General features: G+C 44.9%; 1 pseudogene; it reads left to right on the forward strand.

Moving 5' to 3' along the window:
- The window catches only part of LOC115172512 (transcription factor IIIB 90 kDa subunit-like), a 47501-nt pseudogene extending 28454 nt beyond the window's left edge, over positions 1 to 19047 (forward strand).
- Positions 19048 to 20232: the final 1185 nt, after the last annotated feature.

A 20232-nucleotide genomic window follows, 5' to 3' on the forward strand; every position in this document is an offset into this window, starting at 1 on the left:
GCGAGCTGTGGCAAGAAGGTTTGCTGTGTCTGTCAGCGTAGTGTCTAGAGCATGGAGGCGCTACCAGGAGACAGACCAGTACATCAGGAGACGTGGAGGAGGCCGTAGGAGGGCAACAACCCAGCAGCAGGACCGCTACCTCCGCCTTTGTGCAAGGAGGAGCAGGAGAAGCACTGCCAGAGCCCTGCAAAATGACCTCCAGCAGGCCACAAATGTGCATGTGTCTGCTCAAACGGTCAGAAACAGACTCCATGAGGGTGGTATGAGGGCCCGACGTCCACAGGTGGGGGTTGTGCTTACAGCCCAACACCGTGCAGGACGTTTGGCATTTGCCAGAGAACACCAAGATTGGCAAATTCGCCACTGGCGCCCTGTGCTCTTCACAGATGAAAGCAGGTTCACACTGAGCACGTGACAGACGTGACAGAGTCTGGAGATGCCGTGGAGAACGTTCTGCTGCCTGCAACATCCTCCAGCATGACCGGTTTGGCGGTGGGTCAGTCATGGTGTAGGGTGGCATTTATTTGGGGGGCCGCACAGCCCTCCATGTGCTTGCCAGAGGTAGCCTGACTGCCATTAGGTACCGAGATGAGATCCTCAGACCCCTTGTGAGACCATATGCTGGTGCGGTTGGCCCTGGGTTCCTCCTAATGCAAGACAATGCTAGACCTCATGTGGCTGGAGTGTGTCAGCAGTTCCTGCAAGAGGAAGGCATTGATGCTATGGACTGGCCCGCCCGTTCCCCAGACCTGAATCCAATTGAGCACATCTGGGACATCATGTCTCGCTCCATCCACCAACGCCACGTTGCACCACAGACTGTCCAGGAGTTGGTGGATGCTTTAGTCCAGGTCTGGGAGGAGATCCCTCAGGAGACCATCCGCCACCTCATCAGGAGTATGCCCAGGCATTGTAGGGAGGTCATACAGGCACGTGGAGGCCACACACACTACTGAGCCTCATTTTGACTTGTTTTAAGGACATTACATCAAAGTTGGATCAGCCTGTAGTGTGGTTTTCCACTTTAATTTTGAGTGTGACTCCAAATCCAGACCTCCATGGGTTGATAAATTGGATTTCCATTGATTATTTTTGTGTGATTTTGTTGTCAGCACATTCAACTATGTAAAGAAAAAAGTATTTAATAAGATTATTTCTTTCATTCAGATCTAGGATGTGTTGTTTAAGTGTTCCCTTTATTTTTTTGAGCAGTATATTTTATTTAAATTTTTCAGGTTCACCATCTGCAATACTTTTGCTTGAAAGAAATCTGTATATATGGTCATTTTTAGATATACAGGATAAAGTTGATAATTTCATAAAGAGGACAGCAATCACTTTTGCTACCCGCACTGACTGCATGGTCGACGCGGGAGAAGCCGTCCTCAACTTCCCAACACTCTAAATCATGAAACACGCTGAGAATCTCACTGCTGATAGGTACTTATCACAGTGGGAGGCCGTTCTTTCTCTTGCTACAGCAAAAGCGGTAGTTGCTGCATGCCTACCCGGTAGCGACAAACCTACCGATTTTCTACTTCTTGAATCGCAATTCTTGTCAGTGACCAACAACTTGACTTTGAGACAGAGATCACGAACCCCCACGTGGGGCAGCCAATAAAAAATTGGCAATTTTCTCCGTACATTCACAACTGAGCAAGTCACACTTTATATGCAATGTAGGCTATGGGATGGTAGCTAGCAAAGTGCACAGACGCAATGCACATGACACAATATACTTCCTCCAAGCTAACAAACCACTGTAGCGAGTATTGACATTATAATTAAATTACAATGGATTAGCAAGTTTCCATGAAACAGCTGACAAGTTAGTGCAGTGTAACTTGTGCTAGCTAAACATTTGGCTATGGGCTGGCAGTATGGTATTATGGAGAGTGAATTCAATTGTTTCTAAGTCTTCTTTCTAGGTAGTTATCTAGCTTTGGTCATCTGGCTAGTATCAACAAGGGCTTTCTACAAATAGCAACATTTAGCGCAAATACCTTGGAATCTAGACCATAAGCGATATGCTTTGCCAAACAATGCTACTGCCACCTTCTGGTTTGGAGTATTTTAACAAGGCTGAGTGGCTGACGACTTCCACGTTTTTCTGTGTGAACACAAAAGATCTTGACTGCCGACACTGTTCAGAGCTGCTAAGTACGATTCTAGCATGTCAACTCCCCCATTTTTTAAAGATGCAAGGGCACTACACAACACTTAACAATACATTAATGAAAGCTCTTACAATATTAAATGATTACATTTCTCTAAAACAGGCTATAGGCTACATGTGCACCACCAAGTCAGAACAGTAGGCGAAAATAAGAGGGGAAAAGGGACCAAATGTATTATGGTGAGGTACATGGACTGCTAACAGCTTACTACACAACATACACTTAGTATTACTTTCTTAGCTACAGTATACATACCTCCCTGACATGTTACATCATTATGCAGCAGCATACAATACATTTTTGGACTCACCTTGTTGTGTTGTCCTCACTTGAACAGGAAGGTGGTGCGGCAGTCCTTGTGGGCAAATTTTATCATCAAACTTACATCAAAGTCTGGCATTCTCTGGATTTATGGAGCTTTCAAGACAACTGGGAATTTGGGTGAAAAAACAAGGTTGAATCATGACATCAGTAATCTTCAGGCCAGAGCTCTTGTAAGAGGCCAGAGTTCCCGATTTGGATATGTGAGTTGGGTGATCGTTCAAAACGTATTTTCCCAGTCGGAGATCGTTTTTTTCTCCCGAGTTCCCAGTTGTCTTGAACTCACTGAAGTCTGAGATTTCCCAGTTGTTTTGAATGCGGCAGAAGTCATGCTGGATTAACAACATGGCCAATTTATTCAACCTTTTTCTTCTGCATGGTACTGTATGTGAATGTTTATCCTTTTAAGCTTAGAAAGAGACCCTTAAACCCAGAGATGGACCACACACCCACTCCACTAAATAGCAGGCTAGTGATTACTTCTCAACGCTTGCAGTTAGCCACTGATTCCCTCCAAACCACTCATTGTTGAATTTGCGATTTCCAACTTGTTGTGTAATGTTAATGGCCGATGAGCACCGATATGTTTTATCTATAATTTCTCTTCATATGATAAGGATTTGCCAGTAGATTGTCGACTTGATACATGACTGCTTGTTTAGCTTGCTAGCTAAGATTTTGAAAGTATGATGTTGACATGGTCAGTCCAATCAAAGATACGGTAGATATGTGATTTGACGTTATTTTATCTGTGGCCAATGACCTTGAGCCTTCTTGGATGTGCACTTTTAATGTAACTCTATGGCAGCACCCAATGGGCTTCAATTTTCAAGCGCTCCCTATATATTTTGCTGTGACGTAGTGTCGCCATGAGTGACAGAACACTGAACCAATCACGGCGCAACTAAAGAACATTACCAACCCCTACGCTCCATATTTTCCACTGGCTGCCCCACTACCACAGAAAACATTGAGCTAGGCTGAAACACCTGCATTTTGGAGAAGCCTTACTCAAGAAAGCAAAAATGAGACCAAGTTTGTATGCGGCTTTATTAACTCTATTTTCTATTTTTTATTATTAGATTAAATGCAAACTGATATGTGACACGTAATAATGTCAAAATAACATGCAAAACAGACAAAAAACAGGTGGGGCTCTGGCTAAATACTGTCGGCAGGCAAACGTTTGACAATCCTACCGGTGTGTCTGAGCTTTAAACCATTCGATTATAAGACGGGGGTGAAATCATAGCAATTTTTTAAAGATGAATATTGATACATTAATAGCTCTAATACTATTTAATATGCAAAAATTACAAATATTTATTTTGGGGGGGATGCCCAGTTTCCCTTACGAGATCCCTACATACAGCACACACAGCTCAGACAACTCCATCAGCAGCATATTTGAATTTATAATGGAAAACGAATGTGTTTATGCAACAAATGTTAGTACACCAAATTTCATTGATTCGTTTCTCTAATCAAACCGAATCATTTTAAACTAAAACATAGTTCCTGTATTCCCCTTTTTACTTTTTTCACATTTGGTACGTTACAGCCTTTTTCTCAATGATTTAAATAAAACATTTTCCTCATCAATCTACACACAATACTCCATAATCACAAAGTAAAAACAGGTTTTTAGATTTTGTTTTTGCAAATGTATTACAAATGAAAGACATTTATATAAGTATTCAGACCTTTTGCAATGAGACTCAAAATTTGAGCTCCGGTGCATCCTGTTTCCATTGATCATCCTTGATGTTTCTACAACTTGGAGTCCACCTGTAGTAAATTCAATTGATTGGACATGATTTGGAAAAGCACACACCTGTCTATATAAGGTCTCACAGTTGACAGTGCATGTCAGAGCAAAAACAAAGCCATGAGGTCAAAGAAATTGTCCGTAGAGCTCCGAGACAGGATTGTGTTGAGGCACAGATCTGGGGAAGGGTACCAAAACATTTCTGTGGCATTGAAGGTCCCCAAGAACACAGTGGCCTCCATCATTCTTAGATGGAAGAAGTTTGGAACCGCCAAGACTCTTCCTAGAGCTGGCCGCCCGTCCAAACTGAGCAATCGGAGAAGGGCCTTGGTCAGGGAGGTGACAAAGAACCTGATGGTCACTCTGACAGCATTCCTCTGTGGAGATGGGAGAACCTTCCAGAAGGACAACCATCTCTGCAGCACTCCACCAATCAGGCTTTTATGGTAGAGTGGCCAGACGGAAGCCACTCCACAGTAAAAGGCACATGACGGCGCGCTTGGAGTTTGCCAAAAGGCACGTAAAGTCTCAGACCATGAGAAAGAAAAAAGATGATCTGGTCTGATGAAACCAAGATTGAACTCTTTGGCCTGAATGCCAAGCGTCACGCCTGGAAGAAACCTGGCACCATCCCTACGGTGAAGCATGGTAATGGCAGCATCATGTTGTACGGATGTTTTTCAGCGGCAGGGACGGGGAGACTAGTCAGGATCGACTAGAAAGATGAATGGAGCAAAGTACAGAGATTCTTTATGAAAACCTGCTACAGAGTGCTCAGGACCTCATGCTGGGGCCAAGGTTCACCTTCCACCAGAACAATGACCCTAAGCACACAGCCAAGACAACGCAGGAGTGGTTTCAGGACAAGTCTCTGAATGTTCTTGAGTGGCCCAGCCAGAGCCTGGACTTGAACCGAATCGAACATCTCTGGAGAGACCTAAAAATAGCTGTGCAGCGACGCTCCCCATCCAACCTGACAGAGCTTGAGAGGATCTGCAGAGAATGGGAGAAACTTCCCAAATACAGTTGTGCCGAGCTTGTAGCGTCATACCCAAGAAGACTCAAGGCTGTAATCGCTGCCAAAGGTTCTTCAACAAAGTACTAAGTAAAGGGTTTGAATACTGTAAAATTAGCAACAATGTCCAAACCTTTTTTTGGCTTTGTCAATATGGGCCTTTTCTGTGTAGATCTATGGAAAAAACGATTTTAATCCATTTTAGGATAAGGCTGTAACGTAACAAAATTTGGAAAAAGTCAAGAGGTCTTAAGGGATCTGAATGCGCTGTATCTGGATACATATCGAATCGTCTTGAAAGGGAAAGATGCACATCCCTAGACAGATTGGGACCTATCTGTGTAGCTCTTTTGAGAGGCTAGCTGCTACTCAACTGAACTCGACTGGCTGGATTGCTTCTATAGTATTATTGCAATTCACTATACCCCAACCTTGAAGGTGTGTGTGTGTGTGTGTGTGTGTGTGTGTGTGTCCTGTGCACCTGTCTCTCCTTAATTAACTGGGAAGGCTGCCTGTGGATGCTTTTGGCACGGCTTTGAAGTGTGAACCCGGGGAAGGAGGGCTCTCTGAACACGTCAAAAGACCGGGAGCTGACAGAAGTTAAACGACTCCCATAAACCTGCAACATATTGCCTCTTAAGACGTGATTCTCCTCTTCCCTTTGATTGGGACTGTGTCTGATGTCTTTAGGCAGGTGACGGAGTCCTACTTTATTGGAAAATGGCTAATCAAGGAGAAGAGTCTGTGTGTGAAAGCTGTTGTATTTATTTTTTCATTCTTTCCGAAGTCAAACCCTCCATCCTTTTTGTCTCCGTTATCAAAGGTAATCAAAACTTTTCCTTTGTGGAACTAGTTCTTTTCCCCCTTCCATCGTTGAAGTGTTGAGTGCGCTGGGATTTGAACGATCTCCTGTCTTGTCTCGGCATAAAGGTGGCTGTTTCTTCTCTGACAACCTGAGTAATCATCAGAGGAAGGAGGGTAAAAATGGAAATGCAGCTCAGGCATCCATTGTCTCGCAACAAAATGCAAATTGTTGTTTCAGCAACAAAATAAAACGTACTGCAATCTTGAAAGCACATCGTAATTGAGAAGAAACTCTGTACAGGCAGATCAACTTAAAGCAGAGTTAAGCCTATTAGTTATTGTTATCAGAAGTTACTGTGTTTATTATTTACTGATAAAAATCCAGGCACAATTTTCTGTGCAGAAACACAATTGATGAGTGTTTGTAAAGTGTTATCTGTTGGGGAATTTCTCTCTTTCTCCCAGAGTGAGTTGACGTACCAGAGAACCTACAACAATAATGATGATGTCTCATTTATTTTTCAGATGGGGACACTGAAAATGGAGAGCTCGACCTAAGTGGTATTGATGATGATGAGATTGAGCTGGTATGTACTAACATTTTGACATTTAGAGGGCACCTTCTATTGAAACATCCATTCATTCTGAAATGACAGGATTGCCAGCGAATAATAACTGGAAATGCATAACTGAGGTCATTTATGTACTTCCCTTCACTGCAGTATCTCCTGAATGACAAAGAGGTGAAAATCAAGACTGAGCTTTAGATGAAACAGAACGAAGACTACTTGAAAGAGCAGAAAGGTTCAGCCACACCACACTATGCACATATTGTAATATACTGCTTTGTCTTGACTCGCCTTACTGATAATTACATTCCCAATTTAATTCCCAATCCCCATTTATACTTTCAGGAAAGGAAGAGAGGATAGCGAAAGAGAAGGAGCTGGGGATTTACAAGGAGAAGGTAAATCATCAACATCCTGCCAGTCTAAAGAAGCAATGAGCTTGGGATGGCCTGGGTTTGCTAAAGCCCTCTGAGCACTTTCGCTGCCGAGCAGACAGACACTAAGCTCTCGTGTGTCAATGTGTGTGTGCATATTTTCCACTCGAATGGGTTTCTCTCATTTCACGTCAGGGTTTGGCAAGGCCCAGGCCCTTTGTTAGGTCCAACATCTGCTCTCTGGTTTTAACTAGCTAGATTAACTGCAGCGCAACATATAGCTAATGAGGTGTGGAGGCTTTGAAAGCACTGATCCAACAACCGTATGCCATGCTGTCCAATGTCACAATCAGCCCCGTCCCATATACTTTAGCATAGCTAGAGCATCCCTTCGTTGTGCAAAGTATAGTTAAAACTGTAAAATGAGCTAAAGAACCAATGTGTCCTAAGTAATTGCAATTGACAAGGTACTGGGTGATTTGAAACCCCATTGTGTGCCCTGCAGCCCAAGAATTCGGCCTCCAAGAAGAAGGTTCTGATCCATGCCAGCACAGCCGACGAGGCTATAGAGAAGATGCTGGAACAGAAGAAAATGTCCACTAAGATCAACTACGACATCCTAAAGGAGCTGAACGTTAAGCCCAGCACCAGTCCAGCCCGCCAGATAGCAGAGTCCCCAAAAGGAGCCACCCCTGGAGCCCAGAGGCTGACTGGACAATACCGCAAACCTACCAACGTCCCTCTGAGCCTGGGCACACCACTCAGCACCTTGGGAAAGAGGTAGGTGGAGCAGAACCACAGTGCGACTCAGTATATTTAATAATACCACTGCTGTTCACTGTCATATATTATTCAATATATTCAGTATTGGCTGAGTAAGCTTCAAGACTGAATTACGGCAGCAGTGTAGAATAAAGGGCAGATGACTAGAAATGTGAGTATAAGGCTATCAGGATTACAGTGTTCTGAATGATGCAACAGTACTTTGTCCTTCTCCAAGGCTCCGGTCTGTCACTGGGGGCAACATGCCCACTTCCCGGCCTGTTGAAGCAATGTTGCTGCTGTTCTTAATAATGATGAGGCTGCACTTTTCCCCTAGCCTGGAATGATCACCAGCGACAGGCAGACAGATGATTCCATTTCCTTTTTTTCCCTGGAAGGCTGTGGACTCTCAGCCTGCCACTCACTCCCGTGGGACTCTACTTCCCTGAGAATTACCTTCTCTCTTTCCCAGGATTTGCTTGAGCTCTCATTTGCGCTCTCTCTTTTCCTCTCCCTCTTTCTCAACACGCACACATTCAGTACGCTATGATCCACTGAGACTTTCTGCTGAAATTAATCTGTTTCTTCAGCTTTGAGAAAAGTCATTTGACGTTTTCTGTTTGCTTGGTATTACTGAAATTGGTTTCCCAACTATCCCGCTTTTAAACCTCTTACACTAAATCTAATTTCGGTGAAACCGTCTTGCAGGTGTACGAGTCTTAGACCCAGCCCAGCCTAGACCTAGCCTTTTAGTGGTGGAACCAGGTGAGGCTCCTCCCCCTTCCTGCTGTGGTCAGTATTAATGGAGTCATCTGGTTGCAGTCCCTCCCTCCAACCAGCCCAACCTTCAACCCTGTGTATACTCTGATCTCACAGGCTTTAGAAATAACCCAGCGAGGCTGGAGTGGAGGGCTATGTTTTTTTAACAGCACCACTCCACTACTAGTGGCTCCAGTCAGTGGCCTAGCACTTCCTTGAAAAGTTTACATTTACTGTAGGCCTACACGTACCAGTTAAAAATACTTTCTGTTATTGAAGAGGCCGTCATTGACAAATCTTTTCCACCTTTCTTTAAGAATGGCCATTTTCCCTCTAACTGTCCGCTTGTTACATTTTTAAAATGCATTAATGTCGCGTCAATAAATATTTAATGTACATGGTTTTTGAATCATTCATTGTACACTTTCACTTGTTTTTGCTGAATGTGACTGTGCCTTGGCTAGCAGGTAGTTTTTAAGACTCACATCCACTTGCTGAGAAAAGGCTGAGCTTTGCACTTTAGTGTTGCTTGCTCAACAAGTTTTTATTTTTTAACCACAGGACGGGGTCACACCATGTGCTAGGACTCGCTAGTGTTCCACGACTCGCTAGTGGAGTGGAACTGACCTTCCACAGTGTTGTATTATTTTCCAGACAACGCATCGAGCCCCAAGTGGATTATCATTTTATACCATGGTTATAATTTAACACATTTTGACACTAGAAATGTTACTTTGCCGGTAGAAATGTGTTCAACATCCACTGAAGTAGCTAGCAAGTTTATTAGATAGCTACATTAGTTGCCAAACACAGACTTGGTAGTTTAGCTAACCAAACCATCAGTCCTAGCTTGACATTAGGAAAATCGAATTCAACAATGCCAATAATGTTTTCAATTCAACTTTTGCTTTCAAAAGCAGCTCGATCATGTAAGAATGAATTCTACCGCGCAAATATACCGTGCGTTAGGGAAATAATGCACACTCTAGAATGCCCTTCAAGCCAATCAGAAACAAGGATTCAACAAATCCATGGTATAATATGTTGATAATTTGGTATCTTTGCGCACATTGTACCTTTTGTCAATTTTGACATTTTAAATGAAAACATGACTGACTGTTGACAGTAGAAAGAGTCCTTTCACTGGTTGGTTGAAGAGCTGACTGTTACTGGAGCTCTAGAAAGGTTGTTTGTGTGGTTATTTAAAAGGGGAGACATGGTGTCAGGGAGACCTAGGGAAGTGGAGGAGAGTGGTGGCTGACAGTAATTCCATTGTGCTGCCTGCTTCCGGGCCTTACTGACTGCTACACTGAGGCGTTGTGCTCCTACTCCCCTTCCTCCAACCACGGCTCTGCTCCCCACACTCCACTCCACTTAAGGGCTCTCCACTGTAGGAACCGGCCCCTGGTCCTGTCTCAGGCCTGCTTTGTACAGTGTCTCCCCTCCTCAGTCACGGCCAGCCTGGCCTCCAGGGAAGGCCTCGGAGCTCTCCCTTTCCCCCAGTCCTTCACCCGGTCACAGGCCTGTACTTTACAGAAGCCTCGCTCCCACCTGCTAGTCCCTCTATCCCTCTCTCTCCTGCCATACCACTCCATGCCTTTCCAGCCAGCTGCCAAACAGGGCCTCCCTGTTCCCTCCATTCCTACTGGAGGATGGAAAAGCACTCTTCCATAAATAGCCCATATAATTGCCCTCAAGTGCTTTTTTTCTTCCCTCCATCTGTTCCCTTCTTTTTCCATTCAAAGCTGATTTTCTTTCTTCTCACTTTTAAAGCCCTTTGCCCATTCCACACTTTTTGGGGGGGAATTCTTGACTGCATATTTTGTGTGTGTGGGGGGGGGGGGCTGGTTTCAGTCTCTTTCAGAAGTGTAAATCTGACCCTAAAGTTTTAGACCAGATTCTGGATCAGAGCTTCCACTAAGGGAGTGGGCTGTGGTGAGTTTCTGACTATCGATTTTCTCTCTGCTGCCTGTGTAGAAATCACTTTCTCTGCATTCCTATTCAGCCTCTGAGCCGGTGTCATCAGCAGAGTAGACATCCCATCACTCCCACATGGACCACTACGCCTCACACTTTATTTCCAGTCCACTCAAAATATGTATATTTTTTGTAAGATAGCAGCTGCTATCGGCTCAGAGGCTGAATAGGAATGCAGAGAAAGTGATTTCTACACAGGCAGCAGAGAGAAAATCGATAGTCAGAAACTCACCACAGCCCACTCCCTTAGTGGAAGCTCTGATCCAGAATCTGGTCTAAAACTTTAGGGTCAGATTTTAGCAGACGCTCTTATCCAGAATTACTTATTTGTTATTTAACATTTTATTTAACTAGGCAAGTCAGTTAAGAACAAATTCTTATTTACAAGGTAAAAGGCCTCCTACATAAAGAGACCTAAGACAACAACACAACATGGTGGCAACACATGACAACACAACATGGTGGCAACACATGACAACACAACATGGTAGCAACACAACATGGCATCAAAACAACATTGTAGCAGCACAAAACGTGGTACAAACATTATTGGGCACAGACAACAGCACAAAGGGCAAGAAGGTAGAGACAACAATACATCGCACAAAACAGCCACAACTGTCAGTAAGAGTGTCTATGATTGAGTCTTTGAATGAAAAGATTGAGATAAAATTGTCCAGTTTGAGTGTTTGTTGCAGCTCATTCCAGTCGCTAGCTGCAGCGAACTGAAAAGAGGAGCGACCCAGAGATGTGTGTGCTTTGGGGTGTTGTATGTGGAGGATGAGGGCTGCAGTAGATATCTCAGATAGGTGGGAGTGAGGACTTACAGTAGTGAGTGCATACATTTTTCATACTTTTTCAAATTGGTCCCCCGTTGGAATCGAACCCACGCCATGCTCTACCAACTGAGCCACACGGGAGAGTATAATCTCCTTCTGGTTTCCAGCCTCTCTCTGACATCCCCCACTGCACTGCACCCCCTGACTGACTGACCACTAAGCATTTCCATAGGATGCCTCTGTTTGCTTCTCAGGAACCAACAGAGAACTCTCTGGGTACTACTGCCTGGTTGAGGCTCCATCTGTTACAATGCTACAGACTAGAAGGCAATCCACCCCACTTGTGGCATACATTGGCCTGGACTGCTGGGAAGTGACATTTCCTTCTCTGTGGATATCCTGCTCCATTAGCAGCAGCCTCCTCTCCCCCTGGTTTTTGAAACTGCCATTAACGGCCAAGCCTTTGTTCTTCTAAGGATTTCCCACTGTAACTAATGGTACAATCAAGAGTGAAATTTTTCAGACGAGCTCCAAAGTGATCCGTTTGGATTCCATCCCAGTGTATATCCATCCACAGCCCAGGAAGCACCACGGAAACTGTTGAGACAGAGTTGATATTGCAGTCATAGTTCATGGCTCCGCAGCCTGCCCTGAACCAGTCAAATAGTCTCTCTTGAGTAAGTATGAAAGGGACTGACGACTGCACTTACAGTGCCTTTCTCACTGTACATTGTTTTATAGTCACCACTTATGTATAGCACCTGCCTTGGTGACAAAGGCAGCCATCAAGGAATTACAACACTCAGACGATCAATCTGTCAGTACTGTAAGCACAGGGACCTACTAAACAGTGGAAGTGTCTGAACCAGAGTGGTCTGTCTGGAGATCCCAAAGGACAAGGACTGACTGTTGGCACCAGCAAACTCCTTTTCTCACTACTGCTGCTTTCTCACCCTTTTCCAGTGTGAAGTGCTCATCACCTAGTGACAGACTTGGTTTTGTGAAAATCTGATTATACTTTTATATGAAGAGTTAATTGACCCTTGTCTAATCCCCGCCCCAAAATGTTGGGCAAAAAATCACAGCGTTCCAATGGATAACTGTTGTTGAGTCCGACACCTCAGACAAGCTCACGTTTACATTGATTGAGAGCCAGTGAGGGCTATGGCAAATATATAGTTTTCGTTCAAATAAATTGCTAAATAATTTAACAGTGTGTCAGGAGGACATGCTTCTGTGATTCTTGAAATGCAGAGCCTGATGAAGGAATTTTTTTAACCTGAAATGTTGGTATTTTTTTGTTATTATTTTATTAGGATCCCCATTAGCTGTTGCAAAAGCAGCTGCTACTCTTCCTGGGGTCCACACAAAACATGAAACATGATGTAATACAGAACATTAATAGACAACAGCTCAAGGACAGAACTACTTTTTTGTAAAAAAAAATGTTTTTTTTACATGTAGCCTACATACAAACTATCTAGGTCAAATAGGGGAGTGGCGTTGTGCCGTGAGGTGTTGCTTGATCAGTTTTTTTAAACCAGGTTTGCTGTTCACTTGAGCAATATGAGATGGAACAGAGTTACATAATACTGTACGCTTTCTTGAATTTGTTCTGGATTTGGGGACAGTGAAAAGACCCCTAGTGGCATATTTGCTTGCACAGCTGGTTAGCTAGCTCAGCCTCATTGACCACCAAGTGTTGCTAACGCTAGCTAGCCAATTAATAGAACATGTTTTCTCAAAATGTATGTTAGCTAGCTAAGTTAGCATTGTTCTGAATACAACTCCCATCTGCTGTCGACACAGGAACCTCAGGATACGAAGTTCCTGTGAAGCAATTGTAATGACAGCCCACCACAACATACCTAAGGGTTTCCTGATTAGCAAGGGGTAGTTTGTGTTTAATTTCATTGTGTATTAGAAACACAGTTTGGATCATTGTGAGGGGATTTCGCTAGTGGTTGAATGGGGAATTGGGCTTCTCAGGAAAATGTTGTCAGAGGTTGCAACAATAATCAAGGGGGGTGAGGTTTAGCGAAGGGTCAATTGCCTTCTCTTTGTTTCTCATTCTCTTTAATCGTCTCTGTTTCTTTTGTTATATTACTGATTTGATGTAACATTATCCTCAAGAGTTCCATCTCCTTTTCACCTTCATACTGTCTTAGTCTCACTCCGCTCGTTCTTAGCTTGAATGATTTTCTTCTAATTTCATAGTTGCCATCCCCCAGCTCTAAGCAGTCGCTTGCCACTGGCTAAACACTCTCCGTCAATCGCCTTTTCAGCTCAGGCTTAGTCTCATTGGCAGTAAGCTGATTAGAAACATGTCGTTAAGCCCAGCATAGAGTAATAGTCTAACAGAGAGGGAGAGTCTGAGAGGAGTGGCAGACGGAGAGCGGTGATGCTGGGAAAGACAGGAGGGAGAGTCTGAGAGGAGTGGCAGACGGAGAGCGGTGATGCTGGGAAAGACAGGAGGGAGAGTCTGAGAGGAGTGGCAGACGGAGAGCAGTGGCAGACGGAGAGCAGTGATGCTGGGAAAGACAGGAGGGAGAGTCTGAGAGGAGTGGCAGACGGAGAGCGGTGATGCTGGGAAAGACAGGAGGGAGAGTCTGAGAGGAGTGGCAGACGGAGAGCGGTGATGCTGGGAAAGACAGGAGGGAGAGTCTGAGAGGAGTGGCAGACGGAGAGCGGTGATGCTGGGAAAGACAGGAGGGAGAGTCTGAGAGGAGTGGCAGACGGAGAGCGGTGATGCTGGGAAAGACAGAGGGAAAGAGTGAGTGGCAGTCGGAGAAAGAGAAGAATGATGAGTGTCTCCTGTCTGACCTTTTTAGAGAGGTGGAGGCAGTCAGCATGCGGAGGGGTCGTCACTACAGTGGAGTGCTTCATATATCCCATTGTGCAGGGAGAGGCGATTTATACATGACTCCTCCGTCAAAAGAGGCACTCCCCGCTGCTGCTAACAATGTCCAGGGGGAAGTGGGCTGCAGGCTCAACTTTGAACAGCAGATCTACCTCTGAACTCAAAGGCAAGATGTGTCCCCTTCAGGTACAAGGATGTGCTAGGAGGGGATAGCGCAAGGATATTTGGGGGAAGGGAAAGGGGGAAGCCCAGTCAGTTGCACAACTTGAATGCATTCAACCAAAATGTTTCTTCCACATTTAACCCAACTCCTCTGAATCAGAGTTAATGATTTAAAAGTGATCGATGCTTAATCAGTATCAAGCAGCATTACTTTGGATGTAGAACTACACATTATTACTATGGAAATATTGACACACTAGGGACTAATGAGTTGATAAGTAGTTTGGATGTACGTTTTAATGGAATATCTGGAGCCTTCGATTTTAGCTTTTTCTGGGAAGTTTAGAAGCAATAACTACTTTTGATGTCTTCAGGGCTTTCTCAAGCCATGTATCATTTGGCTCTGTGACTTCTGACAGTATGGCAGTGTGTGGTGGTGTTACTGCTGTTCCATTAGGGAGCTGTGTTACTGTGTCGCTCTCCAGGTTGAGCTGTGTCCATGCCTGCACCATACCAAGGTATGGGCTCATGGTGGCTGAGGTGGGAGAGGGAACAGGCAGGGGGAAGAAGGATGGAGGGGGACTGGGCTGGCATCTCTGTCACAGCTACACCACACCTGACCTTATTAGAGAGAAGTGTCGGACATGTTTTCTTCTGTGAGGGAGAAGTTGACTTTTGGAACACGTCTACTGTTCTAGCTGAAGTGGTGTCGCAATAATAAGTACTTGGACTGTTTGTCAGAAAATACCAAAGGGTCTCTGACTGCCGGCCTTTTTCACCGCACTGTATGATCCTCCTTGTCAGGGTGGTAGTAGTGTGTGATCCTCCCAGTCTGTCTGTGTGGTGATACTGAGCCTGTGATACTCCCAGGCAGGGTAGTAGTAGTAGTAGTATGATGGTAGTACAGTAGTAGTCGTCTGATCTTCCCTGTCTGTCTGTGTGGTGAGCCTGCTCTGTGATCCTCCCCTGGTGGGCATGGTGTCAGACAGACGCTGTCACTCTTCCAGCTAACACCCCCAGCCTGATCCCTGACAGACGACATGTTGCCCGGCCGCCCCACACCACCCCAACACTCTGATGTGTGACTGAATATCTGTCTAGCCCAGACACAGAGGCGGCTGGGAGCCCATAGGAACGCAGGGCAAATCTCAGGCCACAGATGACAAAATCCTCTTTAGAGGTCAGAATTCCCTCGGGACAGCAGCATTAATATCATCTCTCTGCCCCTCCACAGAGCCCTAAAACGTCCTCATCCTCAAATGTCATCCATGTTTTGTAACAAACAAGGCTGTTCCCCTGGCCTAAGCAATCATAAACATTGGACCCTCGTACACTGGGTGAGTGTGTGTACTTACTCAAGCGTGTGTTTGAGAAGTGTTTTTGTGTGAGATGCTATACTAGAGAATGAATGGTGTCAGTGCCATGTGGTGCAGGATAGACTAAAGGGGGAGAGAGGGAACAATTGCTCCTTTTGGCCACATCACAGTCTCACGCTGCCAAGCTCTGCTCTGTCTGTCCCAGAATGCACTGCAGGGTGAATAGGCCGCTCTCACCCAGGCCTGCCAAATGAGAGACTGGGGGAGAGAGAGAGAGAGAGAGTGTGTGTGTGTGTGTGTGTGTGTGTGTGTGTGTGTGTGTGTACTGGGAAAGAGGGAGTGGGCACCACAGTTTTGTGTAGGTGGTTAATGTTTATGCATGGTTTGATTAAGGGGAGGAGGGAGGGGAGACTTAATGCCCAGCCTGGAAAATGTAGTTTGAAGACCTGATTATTATCATCATCATTATTTATTTATACCGTAGCTTCCTTATCCAACTAATATCATTAAAATCCCATTAGCATTTTTCGTCTCACAACAGTGAATAGATTACTGTATGTGTATAAATGCTGGTGCCTCCAAGATCATGTTTGTGATCGGAGACTAAAGTGAGAGGGACACATTTGGGAACCCCTCTAGCCTAGTCCTGCCTAGTTCAAGCTCTGTGGGCCCACCTCACTAAACCCAGAATAGGCTGGTGCTGCTGGATACTTTTCTAATGAGCTCTGACAAAGGGAGCGAAGATGCCCTGGTTGCTAAACAGTGAACACACACCCTTTCTCCTCCTCCCTCCTCCTCCTTGTAAAGCAGATTAATTAAAAGCGCTCTCTCTCCACTCTTATCAGTGTGAGTAAGGCACTTACAGTAAGCCCCCAGGGGAGCCTCTCTTGTCAGGGTGGGCAGGCAGGGGGGGAGGCGGGAGCCTCCAGGAGAGATGCTAATTTCATCCACTGGAGATCTTCTTCCCCAGGAATTACTGCTGCTGTTAGCACCTCTGTCTCTCTGTCTTTGTACATTATGATATATATCTCCATCATTTGTGTTTGTTCTGTCATCTCTGCCATTCATTGCAGTTATGTCACTTGGTCTAGTCTTCACAAAGGTATACTTGTCTCAGGTTACGGCCCTTCATATCAGCACAGCCCCATAAGAAGCTGGCTCTGGACCAGGTAAGATGATATACCTGCTTCTGTCTCTTACACCCTGCACTCACAACACACAAAACAGACTATACCTTTCTGTCACTACCCATGGTTTTCTGACTGGTTGCTGTGGACAACATCACTGTCTAAACCAAGCCTCTAGTCTCCCATGAACCAGATGGGGGAGAGTGATTCTTCAGCAGCAGTCTCACTAATGGGAGAGGAATGTGGCCGTGTCCCGTTGAGTTGTTCACATGCACTCAGGCGGTGTGGGCTGTAACATACAGGAGGGAGCCTCTCTCTCACCCACCCTTCATCCCTCTGCTGCTGTGTCCCGCTCTGTTCCCTTTCCATCTTTCTCTCATGTGGTTTTGGCAGCCATTAATGGAATCTCCCAGTGCAGGCTACAGCAACCAGGAAGAAAACATTGCCACGAGCGGCCGGGTCAACAAGGCTTGTTACTAAGCAACCCCTCACCACCCCCTGGGAACTGGCATCAAATGGCTTCTCTGATTGGTTGGAGCCGGGTTTGCTTGGAATTCATGTTATGTAATGTTGTCTTTCATGCCTGCAAGGAGCACGGGAGAGAGAAAGGAGATGTGTGCTTTGCTGTTGCCTGGCAGTTTTTCTGTTTCTCCCTTTGTATTACCTAAACAAATGTCCTAGGAGTAAACTGCGCGTTGAGTTACCCGGCACTGCTTTCGCCTGACAGTCTTGGCAATAAATGCCTGTTTAAACGTCAAGCTCAGAGAAGCTGTGAGGCTCCTGTGAGAAACCTCTCTTGGCAATAGAATAGAGACTAGCCTCATTTCACTGTTCCAGGCTTTTAAAGCTGAGAGACCAATCCAGTTCCTCCAGCCCTTCCCCCAGTGTAAGCTATGGTAGAGAGCCACTGACTCCATCACACTGTTATGACTGACCTGATTCCACCAAGGCCACCCAGTTCTCTCACCTTTAAAACTGTATGGGGCCAAAATAGTTTAATCAGTTTGTCTTCTCGTTATCTCCCAAGGGGCTTTCAACACTTCCTGCCTCTCCCATAGCTCCTCCCCAACAGTCACAGACCCTTCCTCCCAGTGGCCAGCCACCCACTAATTAGTCTTCAGAATCATTTATGGATTTATTTATTTTTCCCTCATTTTCATAATTAATGAGTCTTCCAGCTCCTATTATAAAAATACATTTTCATCACTTGGAGGCTGGGCTCAGCAGGGTGTCCATTGAGGGGAGGGATGGGGGGTGGGTGTGGGATGGCAGAAAAAGCCCAGCAGGAGCTCAGACATGCTGCTGCAGAGGGAGCCTAAATGTCTCTTCATCACACTGTGGATTCCCCCACCTGCCTCACCCATAGCCACCTGCAGTAGGGCTGGGCTGGGGGATCAGGCTAGCCATAACCTCTGTATTGAGGCCCAGGTTGCAGATAGATAGTGTGCAGAATCAGGTTACCAGGTCGCAACTGACTTGGTGGATTCTTCCTGATTGTTTCCTCAGATAGCCAACCCCCTGCCGGTGGTCTCTGAGGCGGCGCCCCACTCTGTGCTGGTAGAGAGTGGGCCTGTGGTCTATGATGATGTGGGAGATGAGGATGAGGAAGAGCCCTGCGTCAGCGCCATGCAGCTGTTGGGAGGCAACGGTCAGTAAGAAACTTCAAACTGGCCTGGTAGCCAGGCTCCTCTAGCATTAGTTGTCATGCCATGTTGTCTGGCTACCAGGCTGTCTACAAATGTTTGAAAAGATGTATTTTGAGAGCAGTTGAGTAATCATTTGATCTTCTTTTACTCCAGAGTATGGATGTGATGACGATGATGGATTCTAGCACTTACTGGGTCTGGCCTGTTTCTCTGGACTGTTGTGCTACTGTATCAGCCCTTCATCCTCTGTCCACAGACTTACTGCTGGAGATGGTGGGGTCAACACATGACCTGTATGCTCTCAGGATGGTGGAGAGGGGGAGGTTGGAGGGGATGACGAGGGTCCATTTCTCCTCAGGATATCTCCTTTAGCTAGGAAAGAGGTTATGGGTAGTATTGTGCTGGATCTAACAAAGAGAGACTAACCATAATGTCTCTTACATTCTATCCTACATTTCACATGTCACGCGAGTATATGTTGTCCCCCCCCCTCTATTTGGATAAGTCCTCATCCTATTTGGATGACTTATGCACTGGGTTTGACAAGGCCACAGATAGCAACAGAGATGTATTTATCTTGGGTGATTTTAATATAAATTGGAAGGATCACAATAATTTGAATAGAACAAAATTGATGAGATATGCGGAGAACTGTGGTTTGAAACAAATGGTTAATGATACTCCTAGATCATCAATTAAGTTGGGTCATCGTTCAGACACATGCATTGATCTGATTTTCTGTAATATACCATCGCAATGCTTAAAAGCCAGATCAATGCCAGTGGGCTGGACAGACCATAATATTGTGACCATAACCATGAACACCAAGGTTCCAAAGAAACCCCCTAGGATTGTGGTCAAGAGAAATTTTAAAACATTTAATTATGAGCTATTTCTAAATGATTTGGCTGCTGTACCCTGGGAGCTGATTTATCTAGAGGATGATTTAAATCACGCTACAGAATGTTTTATTGATTTGCTCACTGAGGTTATGGACCATCATGCCCCTATAAGAAAGAGTACAGTTGGTGCTCGTCTATCTCCATGGATTGATGATGAACTGGGTGAGGCTTTTTCTCAAAGAAATATGGCAAAAGTCTTAGCAGCCAAATCAAAATCAGAAATTGATGAACAGAATTATAGAACATTGCGTAATTATGCAGTTAAATTGAATCAAAGGGGGAAAAAAAATATTTTTCAACAATGCTTTTATTGATTGTAAAAATGATTCTAAAAAGGTATGGAATACAGTTAAGGGTTTACTTGGTACATCTATCTCATCATGCCCATCTAGTGTGGAGGTTGACGGGAGAATAATAACAAAACCAGTTGATATTGCCAATCATTTTGCAGATTTTTTCACAAAGAAAATTAATTTACTGAGCAACAATGTAAACATACATTCTTCCAAACAAGCTATTGTCCAATGGATTGATGATCATATTATGAGCAACAAGATCTGCTCTTTTAGTCTGCAAACGGTGTCAGTGGAGGAGGTGTTAAACCTTTTGAAGTCATTACCTGATGGGAAATCTACAGGTTATGATCTTATGGACAATTTTTTGCTTCGCTGTGCTGCTCCCCAGATTGCAGTTCCACTGAGATACATATTTAATTGGTCACTGGAAAAGGGGATGTTTGCAAATGTATGGAAGCATGCTAAACTTTGTCCTACTCCAAAAGACTGCAAAGAACCCGCTACTCCTGCCAATAGTCGACCAATTAGTCTACTCCCTACACTCAGTAAGATATTGGAGGGTATTGTGAGTAGACAAATATGGGAGTACATGGAAAATAATGATCTGATTACAGCCAA

Source organism: Salmo trutta, chromosome 33, assembly GCF_901001165.1.
Source record: "Salmo trutta chromosome 33, fSalTru1.1, whole genome shotgun sequence".
NCBI classification, from domain to species: domain Eukaryota; kingdom Metazoa; phylum Chordata; class Actinopteri; order Salmoniformes; family Salmonidae; genus Salmo; species Salmo trutta.